Source organism: Chiloscyllium plagiosum, chromosome 4, assembly GCF_004010195.1.
Source record: "Chiloscyllium plagiosum isolate BGI_BamShark_2017 chromosome 4, ASM401019v2, whole genome shotgun sequence".
In the NCBI taxonomy this organism is placed as follows: Eukaryota; Metazoa; Chordata; class Chondrichthyes; order Orectolobiformes; family Hemiscylliidae; genus Chiloscyllium; species Chiloscyllium plagiosum.
In genome coordinates, this window is record NC_057713.1 from 65,787,731 (window position 1) to 65,797,494 (window position 9,764).

A 9,764-nucleotide genomic window follows, 5' to 3' on the forward strand; every position below is an offset into this window, starting at 1 on the left:
TGAAGAAGGGCTTATGCCCGAAACGTCGATTCTCCTGTTCCCTGGATGCTGCCTGACCTGCTGCGCTTCTCCAGCAACACATTTTCAGTAGTGTCTTATGCCCAATGATCTTTAGCTGCTTCATCAATTACCTTGCCTCCATCATAAGATCAGAAGTGGAGATGATTGCACAATGTTCAGCACCATTCACGATTCCTCAGATACTGAAGCAGTCCATGACTAAATGCAACAAGAACTGGTCAAACTCCAGGCTTGGGCTGACAAATGGCAAAGTCAAATTTGGACCACACAATTACCTGGCAATAAATAACTCCGATAAGAGATAATCTTACCACTGATATTCAATGATTTTATCAACACTGAATCTTCCCACTTCCATTGACCAGAAACTCAACTTGACTCACCATATAAATGTAATAGCTACAAGAGCAAGTCAGAGACCAGGAATAATATGATGAGTAACTCACCTCCTATATCCCCAAAGTCTGTTCACCATTTACTAACTACAAGTCAGGAGTGTGATGGAATACTCCCCACTTGCCTGGATGGGTGCATTACCAGCAAAACACAAGAAGCTTGACACCACCCAGGACAAAGCAGACTACTCAATTAGAACCACATCCATAAACCACATCCATTCCCACTGACACTCAGTAGCAGCAGCGAGTGATATCGATAAGATAATATTACTTACAATATGTAAACAGGCACTTTGGCCCAACAAGTCCACACTGACCCGCCGAAGCGCAACCCACCTAGACCCGTTCCCCTACATTTACCCCTTCATCTAACACTACGGGCAATTTAGCATGGCTAATTCACCTAACCTGCATTTTTTTTTGGATTGTGGGAGGAAACCGGAGCACCCGGAGGAAACCCACGCAGTCGCGGGGAGAATATGCAAACTCCACACAGAGAGTCGTCTGAGGTGAGAATTGAACCCGGGTCTCTGGCACAATGAGGCAACAGTGCTAACGACTGTGCCACCGTACTGCAGATATTCACCAAAGAGCCTTAAACAGCACCTTACAAACCCATGACAACTTCCATTGATAAGGACAAGGGTAGCCAAGATGCAGAAACACTATCTGCATGTTCCCCTCCAAGCTACGCACTGTACTGACTTGGAAATATATCCCTTCATTCACTGTCACTGGGTCAAAATCCTGTGATTCCCTCCCTAAGGGCATCATGGGTCAATTTACACCACACGAACAGTAGCAACTCAAAGAAGGCAGCTCACCACCGCCTTTTCAAGGGCAATAAATTTTGACCTTACTGGGGAGGAAATAGCCTAGTGGTATTATCGCTGGACTGTTAATCAGAGACCCAGGTAAAGTTCTGTGAACCTGGATTTGAATCCTGCCATGGCAGATGGTGGAATTTGAATTTAATAAATATCTGCAATGAAGAGTCTAATGATGACCATAAGTCAATTGTCAGGAAAAATCCATCTGGTTCACTAATATCCTTTAGGGAAGGAAACTCCCATCCTTACCTGGTCTGGCCTACATGTAACTCCAGACCCATAGCTATGTGGTTGATTTTTAACTTAGGGATGAGCAATAAATGTTGGCTTGGCCAGTGACACCCTTATGCTGTGAATGAATAAAAAATAGTCAGCAATGGACACATCCCATCAATAATGTTTTAAAAATAGAAGTCTATTGTGATTGTCATGGGCTGATCAACACAGCTACAGGACATCAATAATAGTTCCTAGAGCAAGTGCACCCAGTATAGTCATTTTCATCATTGAATTCCCTTTGTCATCTGCTGTAGTAGAACTGTTTGTTGATGGTTCCACAGTGGTCAATTCTACTAACAACCCCTCTAGTAATAATGCAGTTCATGTCAATGAGGATAAGGACCTGCATAACATCGAAGCTTTGGCTGACAAGTGGTAGAATACATTCAAGGCACATAAGTGCCCAATAATGACAATGTCTAAAAAAAGGTGACCAACCCTCTTTGACCTTGAAAAGTAGCATTTTTGCTGATTTCCATACCATTTACATTTCTGAGATCACAACTAACCAAAGATTTAACTGGACAAACCCTATTGGCAATGTTGGTACAATAGTTGTCTAGAACTTGAATAATCTACAACAAACACAATCTTTGATCTTTAAATGGTTCTCTACTATTTACAATGCCTTTGTCAGAAGTCTTTTAGAATATCCCCCACTTTTCTGAATGGATGCAGCTGCTAGAAAACTTAAGAAGCTAAGTATGGTGTATTGTATTTTGTTGTGGTCCTAGCTAATGGTAATTAACAATTAGAACAAAACTTTGCTTATTAGGTTTTTTTTGCTGTTGGTAAACATAGTGGTAACCACTGAAGCATATTCACAAAAAGTTGCAGATGTTCTTTAACAGAACATAAGTTTATTACATGTAAGAACAAATAAACAAAGAAAGTTGTACATAAATAGAACAGTCACAAAGATCTTAACAAATATCAAAACAGAGTTTCAACATGTTTCACAACACTGTCCATTTCAGAGACTCAAGTCTTAGGAAATATCACTCATATATTAGCTTTTTGAAATCTTTACTTAATTGACATTTTCCACTTTCTTTCCCTTGGACTGCTGAAATTAGATTAGATTACTTACAGTGTGGAAACAGGCCCTTCGGCCCAACAAGTCCACACCGACGCGCCGAAGCGCAACCCACCCAGACCCATTCCCCTACATTTACCCCTTCATCTAACTCTATGGGCAATTTAACTTGGCCAATTCTCCTAACCTGCACATTTTTGGACTATGGGAGGAAATCGGAGCAAACCCACGCAGACACGGGGAGAATGTGCAAACTCCATCCAGAGAGTCGCCTGAGGCAGTAATTGAACCCAGGTCTCTGGCGCTGTGAGGCAGCAGTGCTAACTACTGTGCCACCGTGCCACCCACACATCGACATGGGGACAATGTACAAAGTCAACACAGACAGTCACCCGAGGGTGGAATTGAATCCGGATCCCTGGTGCAATGAGGCAGTAGCGTTAACCACTGACCCACCGCGCCATCCAAAATCTTTTATTTAAACAATTCAATTCCATTGACATGAATATTTTGCAATTGCAGTAGCTTAAGCTTCTTCAGTTCCCACAACTTTAACATCACTAACTAATTTCTCTTGGCTTGGAAGCTCCACAAGCAAGAAACTACTTTTGCTGAGCTGACTGGTTCCACTAATTTAACTAAAGAATTTTGTTTTCCTTCTCGGAGAAAATGTGCAATTTTCTGCACTGAATTCTGAGCTCTTTGCAACTTAAACACTGAATCTTCTCTTCTTAATTCAAACTAAATGAATTGCCTTAATGCATTTCCCAACACTATGAACATTTCATCCATTAATATGACAACGGATTCTCCTAGGTTCTCGACCTCCAATATATGCTTTCTTGGAACTGCTATATTCAGGTCACTGTTTGAAAGTGACTTTATAACCATTAAAATATAAACATTCACAGAACATATCCAAAGTCCCTCTGTCTCAATTTTCAAATCCAAATCTAAAAGCATTACTGATGTATTATCTTTCATCACAATTTGATTGATACTCCAATTATTGGACTCAAAATCCATTTCTTTCAGTATCAGAGGACTGCAATTCCAGAATGCAGCTGCAGAGTGCACTATAGCAACTTTCTATGTTTATTTCTCCAGTACTTCTCAAATATCATCAATTATCACCAAGACAAAAGAATGCTTACAAGTTCCTTCCAGGTCACATACCATCCTCTGCTGGACAAATATTATAGTTTCTTCATTGACACTGGATCAAAACCCATTAATTCCCAATTAAAATATGAAGTACAAAAATGTGAAAACAGATACAAAAGTGAATGGGAAGGCAAATGGAATGTGGACTGTTAATGCAGAGGAAATTAACATAACATTAGAAAGTATAAAAGCATTGAAGGTTTACTATAAATTTACAGAGTGCCGGTGAGACCACATTGGGAATATTGAGTATAGTTTTGGTTTCTTTACATAAGAAGGATATGTTTGCATGAAAAGCAGCTCAGGGAGAGGCACAAACCTGATTCCTGTGATGAAGATGCTGCCTTATTAGGAAGGGTTTGACAGGTTGGGCTTGGATCCATTGAAGTTTAGAAGGATCAGAAGTAATCTTGTTAAAGCATTTAAGATCCTGAGGGGACTGTATAACATAAATGCTGAGATGTTTTTCCTTTTGGGAGAGACTAGGGAGCTCTGTTTAAAAATAAGGTATCTCCCATTTATTGTCAAAGGGTAGAGGGTGTAGATAGCAAAGTACAATGAAGGCCATATTCAGGTTAGCCATGATATTATCAAATGTTAGAGCAGGCCTCAGTGGCCTATCCACCAAAAGCTAGTGTGGGATTACAATCAGTATAAGAAGCTGTCACAAGGACAAGCTCTTTCACCACATTTTGAGATGGCAATATGAATATGCCATTGTCATGTCATCCACATTCTGAGAACAAGTTTAAACAAAACATGATGGAAAATCTGTAACCTGCTCATTGGTGTTTAATACTAAATTCACTACAATATTATTTTGATTACCATGGCGATCATGAATCAAATCTACTTGTTCACGTTATTGTTATTTCACCCAACTGTCAAGTAAACTGATCTCAAAGTCATTGGATGTAATTAACTAAAGATTGTTCTGGCTTATTTATGTCATAATTCAATTCTTGATCACTACTGCTTTTTTGTTTTGGTTTGAGGTCAGTCTCACTCTTGCTTTCCCAAAGAAGGTTTATGCTGCATCTTCAGCAGAGATGGGAACTGCTTGGCAGTGGCACTGCAACCAGACTATTAAGAGATCCAGTGACTACCCTACAACATTTTTATAGTAAGTTATATTCATAAGGACAAGTTCATTATTGTGCTTTTAGAAAACACCCAACTTATAACATTCATACCAGACAAATGTCAGGCAGACCATCGCCAATAAAAGATAGCCTCACCACTGCCCTGGATATCATGGCTCCACCACTACCAACATCCTGGAAGTTACAATTGACCAGTAGCTCAATTAGACTTGCCATAAAAATACAATGGCTGCAAGAACAGGCCTGGCACTAGGAGTATTGCAGTGAGTAACTCACCTTCTGATTTCCTAAAGCCTATTCACCACCACAAGTCAGAAATGTAATTGAATATGCTCAACTTACCTGGATGATTGCAGCTCCAACAACACTCAAGAAGCTTGACACTATTTAGGCAAAAGCAGCCTGCTTGATTAGCACATCCACATACATTTATTCACTCCACCACTAACGCTCAGTAGTAGCAGTGTGTACGAGCTACAAGATATACTGCAGAAATTCACCAGAGATCCTTATTCAGCACCTTCTAAACCCACAACCACTTCCATCTAGAAAGGCAAGTGCAGGCAACCATGGGAACACCATCATTGCAAGTTTCCATCTAAGCCTCTCACTGTGCTGCTTTGGAAATATATTACAGTTCATTCACTGTGACTGGATCAAAATTTTGGAATTATCTCCCTATTTACCTACAGCATATGGACTGTGGTGGTTAAAGAAGGCAGATCATCTCCATCTTATCAAGGGGAACAAATATTGGCCAGCTAGCAATTTCCATGGTCCACAAGTCAAAATTTGAAGGCACCTGTGACTCCTATTATTCAACTTAGATAACACAGGAGAGTTGGCAATAAGCTCATGGACCTGAAACACAAATCCCGTTTCTCTTTACAGAGGTTTTGCTTTATCTGCTGTGTATTTCCAGCTTTTTCTAATTTTATTTCAGATGTCCAGCATCGGCAGGTATTTTTAAATTGTAACAGGGTCTATCCATAATCTTGGCTATTTCTTGTCATGGAGAACAATGACCATTCGAAAGAAAAGGGAGAAAATGATAATGCAGTCGGAAGATATTTTTGGCTATTATAATTTTATTTTGGCAATAAGACTGCATAAGTTGCTGTTTGTCTTCACCCGTTGAGAGCAAGGGCTCCAGCAATTTTCATTGAGCTCGTAATTCATTGTGATTTGGTCAATGTTGATTTATGCTAGATTTGCATAAGAGATTTACCTGGTAACGATGAAAGAGGAAAGGAGACAGGCAGATATAAACCTGATGGGTTTTATCGCTCAGTTATGTACTTTTCGTATTTGGTTCAAAGCACAAAACGAATCCTGTACATACCGCGCATTTATTAACTTTTTTTTAAAATCCTAAAAGTTTGTTGTGTATAGTTTGATTTTGTTTAATGATTGAGATTTTTCTGAGGAGGTCTTGTATGCGTGAGAAAGATCTTTTTTCCGCCGTGCTGTAATAACAGTGCAGGTTCCACTCGACACTCATTACGACCAAGGATCAAACGGCGCTGCCAGGCAACCACATGGTAGCACCTCACCCCCTAATTTTGGCTGTGAGGTTTTTGAGACCGAAGAGATTCCCTTCTGGAGCCACTGAACCCAAACCAATCATGGACCTCTCAATCCAATTAGCCCCAGTTCCAAATTACCGAAAAACAGACAAATTGAAAATGTATTCTCCCTGGCCACCTGTACAATGCACGTTTCGTTTTCACGCTGATGGTGTTGATTTGATTTTGCATTAAAATATGTTTAGAAATAGCATGTTGATAAATTATTATTGACTGATTGCCCACCTGTTGCAATATTGACATATACCTTCAGCTCTAAATGCTAATGATAACTGGGCAGATATGGAAGGGTATGTACTTGAGATTTTAATGTACTGCGGATCGTTTTGCTGCTAGAAAAATAAGGGGAGGTGTGAGGAACAGCTACATCCCTCCCTAGCTCCCAGGCGATTCAACCGTCTTTTTCGACCGATTCCACCAACGATATTATTGCCGGATGATCTGACTTTTCGCTCGTGCGACCTTCTCTCTATATAAGGGAGGGGGTAGGGCTGGGAGAGAGTGTGTGTGAGAGAGAGAGCGATACCTTCCGGGCGAGGTGAGCCATGTTCATTGACAACGACGAGTGAACGCAGAGAAAAATCCGTAAACTTAAACAGAGCTCATGCGCCGAGTGAAATAATTTAAACCAAAGAAAGGTGAGTGTAAGCGTAGACATTTCTTGATTTAAGGACTATTCTTACCTTCATTGTTCGTTTGAGTTTTTATTGTTCATGTTTAAAAGGATGGTCCGATTCATATAAAATCAATTAGCGATGTTTTTAATTATATTTGACGCAATTTGATTTTACAATTATTAGTTTCTTATATTTAAGGTTATGTCTCACAAGGTCTGATCTTCGCGCTGCTAGTGGTTATGTATGACATATTTCTTTTTGATATATACATTGAAGTGATCAGCACATACAGCCTGACACAATAGGCAACAGCTTAGTGAGCAGATTGCTTGGGTCCCTGGCTGGTCTCTGCACTATCTCTGTCACCAGGGAGCCCCGGTTCTAACTCGGGCCAATTCAAGGAAGTGACGTGATGTTATTTATGTATCAGGTCATTCTTAACCTAAGGAAATATTCTATCATTCTTATATATAAATTACTATTTGCCTCAGCAATATCCAGAGACAATCGCCGCTCTGAATCTCACACCGTCCATTTTATGGTTGCCTATGCCCACCTTCTGCCTGTTTCTGTGGACCATTTGGCTATATTTTCAGTTGCATTTTAATTCCTTATGGATTTTTTTTGCTGTAATTGTTGTGATTTTTCACTTCCGATTTGACAATTTAATCTGTAATCACACGAAAAATCCTGCAGTAGACGACAGAAACCATCCCCCTGCCCTGTTTGTTATGCTGCTGAGCTATTTGTAGAAAATGGCAGGGAGGATGCAATGGTTCAGAGCACTTCAATTATTGTATTTTAAGAGGGAGTGATAATAAAACCAAATGCGGCATTAGAAATGAGACCGCGGTCACTGTAGATAGCCACACAGTCCGCGCCATAAATTTTAGCTGTTGTCAGATTTTAGTACAAATGATCCTAAGTCAATTTGAGTCTGTCCGTATTTATGTAGTACCACTTTAGCCAGCTGTTTAAATATGGACAGATCTGTTAATAATAAACACTCCTCGTCATCCCCAAATATAGGATGGTAATTGAAATTCGGTTTTTGTTTATTTTTGTTTGTGAGGGAGCTTATTCCCCTGGGATGGGCTTTGCGGATGTTGCTGTTGCTGTTTCGGCTTTCTGTATGCTGCATCCCTAACGCAAAAATCTGCGCTGACATCTCAAAACATTTAATGCATCGTGAGAATTTTACATAACTGAGGAGAGAAAGGAACTGCAGACCGTAATCGAAGGCATCATGTTCGTCGGGGGTTAGATAGGGGGTGGACGAACGGGTGTATTTGAGCAATTTAATCGGTCCTCTATGGCATCCACGGTTCACGCCAGAATTTTATTCGGGACGAGCTGGCTGGTTTGAGAGATACAAGTTGTGCCCTGCAGTTGTGCAAATCGAGAGTTGGAGGTGATAAATGAGGAGATATGCACACTAGGGTTTGAAAACCCGGAGGGAGGGAACATGGGAATTTCTGGACGGAAAGAGAGCTTTCTATTTCTCCGGTCTCTCAAACGGGAGGGGGAAATGAGGGGCTTGCAAGCGGCCGTGCGCATGCGCGGGTTGCTGAGTGCGGGACTCCTGGAGGGAGGGGAGGCTGGAGCTACTCGCTCGGGGAAGGTGGTTGCACCGTGAGTACTGGGGCTGCCATCCAACCCCCACCCTCACACTTCGCCGAGGGGAAGAGCGTGCGTACTGCAGTCCTCGCGTGTCCAGCCCGGGTGTGGGGTCGGATGAGGGTGGTTTGCGTTCCCCACATTGGAGCTAGATGGGTCCGACAATAATTGTAGGCAAGCTCTTGTTGTAACTATTATTATTATTTTACCGCTATCGTTGGCGGGACTCAGTGGCCAGCTGTCAGTGGTATGAAGATTGCAGCGTGCATTATGTGGAGTAAGGCTCCAGTCAATGGCATTTCTCGTTTTGTGTATTTTTTTAAAACTATAGTATTTGCCGGTTGGAAGTGTGCAAACTGGGTACAGCTTGTTGCGCTGCCTCGTGCAGGGGAATGAACCCCCGTCGCTGGGCTGGAGCCGCGGCTACTCAGCCAGGTGAGGCTGCTCCCCCAAACACCAGAAATCCGCCCATTGGTGTAGTTCCTTCCTCTCTGCTGATTCATGTGGTTGTATGGACTCAGATATAAGGTAAAAACTGAATAACGACCGACTTGACACTGACATTTTTTACAAACCCACCGACTCCCACAGCTACCTGGATTACACCTCTTCTCACCCTACCTCTTGCAAAAATACCATCCCGTATTCCCAATTCCTCCGCCTCCGGAGTATCTGCTCCCAGGAGGACCAGTTCCACCACAGAACACACCAGATGGCCTCCTTTGTTAGAGACTGCAATTTCCCTTCCCACGTGGTTAAAATGCCCTCCAACGCATCTTGTCCACATCCCGCACCTCTGCCCTCAGACCCCACCTCTCCAACCGTAACAAGGACAGAACGCCCCTGGTGCTCACCTTCCACCCTACCAACCTTCGCATAAACCAAATCATCCGGCGACATTTCTGCCACCTCCAAAAAGATTCCACCACCAGGGATATATTTCCTCCCCACCCCTTTTCGTCTTCCGCAAAAACCGTTCCCTCCGTGACTACCTGGTCAGGTCCACGCCCCACTACAACCCACCCTCCCATCCTGGCACCTTCCCCTGCCACCACAGGAACTGTAAAACCTGCGCCCACACCTCCTCCCTCACCTCTATCCAAGGCCCTAAAG

General features: G+C 42.1%; 1 protein-coding gene across 6 annotated transcripts in view; it reads left to right on the forward strand.

The window, feature by feature from the left end:
- Positions 1-9,764, forward strand: part of LOC122549096 (regulator of G-protein signaling 20-like) — a 242,919-nt gene that overhangs the window by 86,992 nt on the left and 146,163 nt on the right. For 2 of the 6 annotated variants that reach the window (XR_006311409.1, XR_006311411.1), the window contains exon 1: positions 6,685-7,055. The exons of the other annotated variants lie outside the window; for them this stretch is intronic. The gene's annotated coding sequence lies outside the window, so the exon portion shown is untranslated. Of the gene's footprint in view, positions 1-6,684; positions 7,056-9,764 lie in introns of those variants that run through there. 6 annotated transcript variants of the gene reach the window in all.